The following is a 4,842-nucleotide window of genomic DNA, read 5'->3' on the forward strand; positions in this document are numbered from 1 at the left end:
ATGGTTCCTGGGCCAGAGGGCCAATCTCCATCCAGGCTTTCCTTTCTGTGGCTTTTTGTAAAGCTCTGAGCTAACCTGTTAGAACCATCTGCTGGGTGGGGAAAATGTAACTAGCGCTCAGTTGCCGGCCCTGAGCCCGGGAGCCATTGAAGCAGCGAGAAGGGAGGCAACAGGCAGATTTATGGGCAGCAATCTGTTCCCCACCCCCCAGGCCCTCTGCCTGGAGACAGCTTGATAATCCATCAACCCCACTAATGAATTAATTAGTATTCCCAGTAATCCCGACCCCCAAAGGAAACAGGCCTGTGGGCCCCTAAAGGGGCTAGAAACTGCCTTCTTGGAGCAGACACTGGAGACCTGGGACTGATGCCTGACATTAGGCCCCAGGGTGCTAAGCTGCAAGCCACAGACCCTGTTGTTAACGATCCCCAGATGTCCCTCTTCACCTTCCCTCGGGAGACAGCTAGCTTTTGCTGAATTAAAACCAATACCACCAACAAATGGAGTTCAGAGCCATAAATCAGGGGCTATGGAAAGGAGGGCTGTGAACTTCCAGAAAGTGAGGATTTGAACTGCCCATATTCAGGGTAACCGTGAGCAGATCCTAAAGCTGCTCTCCAAGGGTTAGCATCTCCCTGCTCCAGGAGGGAAATGATGCAGGGTCAAAATGACTGTGAAACTGGTTGAGACAGAGTGATTTGTGACATGAATCTGCTCTGAATAAAAACTGGAGTAAAACAGAGTTGTCAGCTGAGTTTCTGAACAGCCTGTAAAATTCAATAACCCTCCCTTACAACTACAGGCTCCATTCTTTTACAAAACTTTGAGATGTGGCCATGAGGAGTGATCTAAGCTGTCTCACATCAGCAGTCAATGATCAGGTTAGATTATGATCTCTCCAGTTCTTTCTGGCTCTAACATCCAGTTATGATGACATAGTTAAATGTTACAATCCCCTTTTGTGACTAACACTAGCCCATTCAAAAGTATGCAGTCTGAGTCCCCAGGTTTGAATAAGGAAACGAACCAGGTTAGTGACAAAAGTGGGTCTAGAAATCAGGTAGTAGACTTGAGTGTCTTCTTTCCACTCAGATTTCTGGTCTCTTTGGGGAAGGACACTTGACTCAACCTTCTTCCGCCTCATTTATTCAACGCATGGCATTTGGGTAGTCACAGGGCATACAGAGTGACTCATTCCAGCTACCAAATAACTACCTGCTTTTGTGAAAAATCTGTTGGGAAACTTCTGCACCTTTGAAAGCTCTGTGCCATCTGCCTCCAACATCATTCTCTGCACTCAGTATCCCCAATTTCTAAGAGCAAAGTTCTCTAAGATTCAATTAAATTCTAACATTGCTATTTATTACTAACCATGCAGCTTCAGACCAGTTATTTTTCTCTCTGAGCCTCAGTTTCTTCATCTGCAAATTGAAGGCAATAAACTTGCTCTGAGGAATATATCAAACTTGCTCTGAGTAGAATATATCTCATTAAATATGAGGTAAGGTATGTAAAATACCTAGTATAGATTCTGGCTTTCAGCAAATGCTCAATAAATGGTGGTTATTATTGGTATTTTGTCTTAAACATTTAAATCTTTTACCCTTTAGAAATCAAAAAAAAATAATATCAGGATTTTCTTATAGCGGTTCTATCTGTGTTTCTCAATAAAAGTATTTCTTTTTTATAGTAATGATCATACTATATTTGTTTATCCAGCACATGTGTATTAGGCATATGTGCAGCCCTATGCACTGCAAGATTCTTGGAATACCAAGCTCATTGAGATTTCTCATTCTTAATCAACGTTCAGTATAATGGCAAAGGCAGAAAAGCAAACCATATAAATGTATAATTCAAAAACTTCACTTCTCTGTGTCTTTCTAACATAGTTACATGTGCTCAAGGAGCCATGTATGAAGCAGAGATGTTCATTGCAGTATTGTTTTTAATAGTGAAAAAGTACATTATATTATATATTAAGTAACCAGTGGCTTAGCTAAACAATAGAATACTATTTAATTTTCAGTGAGTTGGTCTATATATATTAATAAGAAATCTATTTTAGCCCTGGCCCAGTGGCTCAGTTGGTTGGAGTGTCATCCCATACACCAAAAGGTTTCAGGTTCAATTCCTGGTCAGGGCACATACCTAGGTTTCAGATTGATCCCTAGTCAGTGTGTGTGCAGTAAGCAACTGATCAATGTTTCTCACATCGATGTTTCTCTTCTCTCTCTCTCTCTCTCTCTCTCTCAAATCAATAAAAACCTATCCTTGGGTGAAGATGAAATAATAATAAATAAATAAAAATAAAATATGTACTCTATGTATTAACATATGAGGAGAAATGTAAAACAATTTTTATAAATATATGCTCAATATGATACATTTAATTGTTAAAATGTAGGTATTAAATAATAGTTTTATTATTCACAAACACAAACTAATAACAATGAGTCTTTTTCTCCGGATATCTCATTACTGAGATTAAGTAGATTGAGATTTGGATAGTTATTAAAGGAGATTGTTTACTTTCTATAGAAGAAAAAAAATGTTTTCTTTTATATATGAATAACCTATTCATATATAACTTATAAAAATAAAATTGATATTAAAATATGCTGTTTTAAAACTCCCATTCCCCACTCATAGCCAAATATTCTCAGGAAGGATCTGATAGCCCCCAACTCCAAACACTGGGGTTGACAGTATAACTATTCCATGGAAAGATTCCACTAGCTCTGTCCTCACACTCTCAGTCCCAGAAGCATTTACTGGGTCTTAGGAGCAAACTTTAGGTTGAATTTAAGAAGCTTCAATTTATGGTGACAGGAGAAGATTTGACTTTGGGTGATGGACACATGGTGCAATATACAGATCTTGTAACATAGAAACCCACACCTGAAACCTACATGATCATGTTGACCAATGTGACCCCAATAAATTTAATTTTTAAAAAAGTTTCTATCATGTGATTCGTGGGCCCTGTGAAATATCTGGTGGAGGGCAATAGAGATTTCCTAAGAATTCAGCATTAATACCACTGGAAGAAATTTAGGGTAAAGAGATTAATAAAATCAAGTCTTCTGAGAGGACCAAGCAGAGCCCTGTGTTTGGCACTGTCAGGTCACAGCCAAAGCTCAATTCTCCAAGTGGACACTATACTATGTGGAGGCAGTCCCTCCTGGCATCCATGGAAGTTCTCAGTGGTCTGCTCCATTAGGCCAGTGCTCCAATCAAATGTCTCATAAACATTCATCAATAGAGTGAGGTGAAAACCAATGAGAAGAAACTAATTACTATCTGTAATAATTATGGCTAATCTTTATCGAACACTTACCATAAGTTAGATGCTATTTTAACTGCTTTGCATGTATAATTTATTTCATCATTACAGTAGCCTTATAAGGTAGGTGGTTGTTATTATTATTATTACTAGAGGCCCAGTGCATGAAAATTCATAGACTTGGGGGGTCCCTCAGCCTGGCCTGTGCCCTCTCACAGTTCGGGACCCCTTGGGGGATGTCCACCTGCTGGCTCAGGACCACTTCCTGGGGGATTGGGCCTAAGCTGGCAGTCAGACATCCCTCTGGCAGCCTGGGAGCCCTCAGGAGATGTCTGACTAACAGCCTAACAGGGAGTGGGCCTAAGCTGTTAGTCAGACATCCTTAGCGCTGCCGCAGAGGCAGGAGAAGCTTCCGCCACCACCGCTGCGCTGGCCAGCCATGAGCCAGCTTCTGGTTGAGCAGCACTCCCCCTGTGGAAGCACACTGACCACAAGGGGGCAGCTCCTGAGTTGAGCATCTTCCCCCTGGTGGTCAGTGCGTGTCATAGCAACTGGTCATTCCCGGTCGTTAGGGTCACTTTGCATATTACCCTTTTATTATATAGGATTATCTGTTTTACAGGAAAATTGATCAAATGCAGAGTTTAAATCACTTGCCCAATGCCACACAGAAAATGATGGTGTAGCCCAGCTGGCATGGCTCAGTGGTTGCACATCGACCTATGAATCAGGAGGTCATGGTTTGATTCCTGGTCAGGGCACATGCCTGAGTTGCAGGCTCGATCCCCAGTGTGGGGCTTGTAGAAGGCAGCCAATCAATGTTTCTCTCTCATCATTGATGTTTCTATTTTTCTCTCCCTCTCCCTTCCTCTCTGAAATCAATTTTTAAAATATATTTTAAAATACTATTAAAAAGGAAAAGAAAGTGATGGTATACTAAGTGATGGTGCTGGAATTTGGATACAAATAGTCCCCCTCCACTACTCAATATTCCTAAAGCAAGTACTGATAAATGACAGTTAACTCTACAATTCAATTCTATTCCTCAGATGCTTTAGGAGAAATACTGAAAGTAAAATGACTAACAGTCATTTCTGGTGTCTCAGCCTGAAGCAGCAGACAGCATGACATCCTCATTTGGTTCCCCATTGTCCGGGATATCATCAAAAGAATCATGTTTTGCTCACAATACACTTGCCTGAGACGTGATTTCAGGGGCGGCTTTTACCACTACAACTGATAGTGCAATACAAGGAGATGGTAGCTTCTTGGTCCCCAGAAACTCCTACAGTAGGAGAGATACTCCACACTCACCTGGCCCTCCCTGAGCCCTACCCCAGATCTCATGCTCTAAGACAGTACTTCATGAATTCAGAACAGAAAGAATCACCTTTCTTCTGAAAATAAAACATAAAACCTTTTAGTGTTTGAGTCAAGAAGAGTGTTGAAATGACTTCTTTGTGGGAGCTAGCTGTTCTCCAGCCAGAGAGTCACCTTCCAGGTGGGGTTTTCCCTTTCTGCCACTAATTGGAACAAAATACCAATAGAATTCAAGA

The sequence above is a fragment of the Myotis brandtii genome, unplaced genomic scaffold (assembly GCF_000412655.1).
Source record: "Myotis brandtii unplaced genomic scaffold, ASM41265v1 scaffold1841, whole genome shotgun sequence".
NCBI lineage: Eukaryota > Metazoa > Chordata > Mammalia > Chiroptera > Vespertilionidae > Myotis > Myotis brandtii.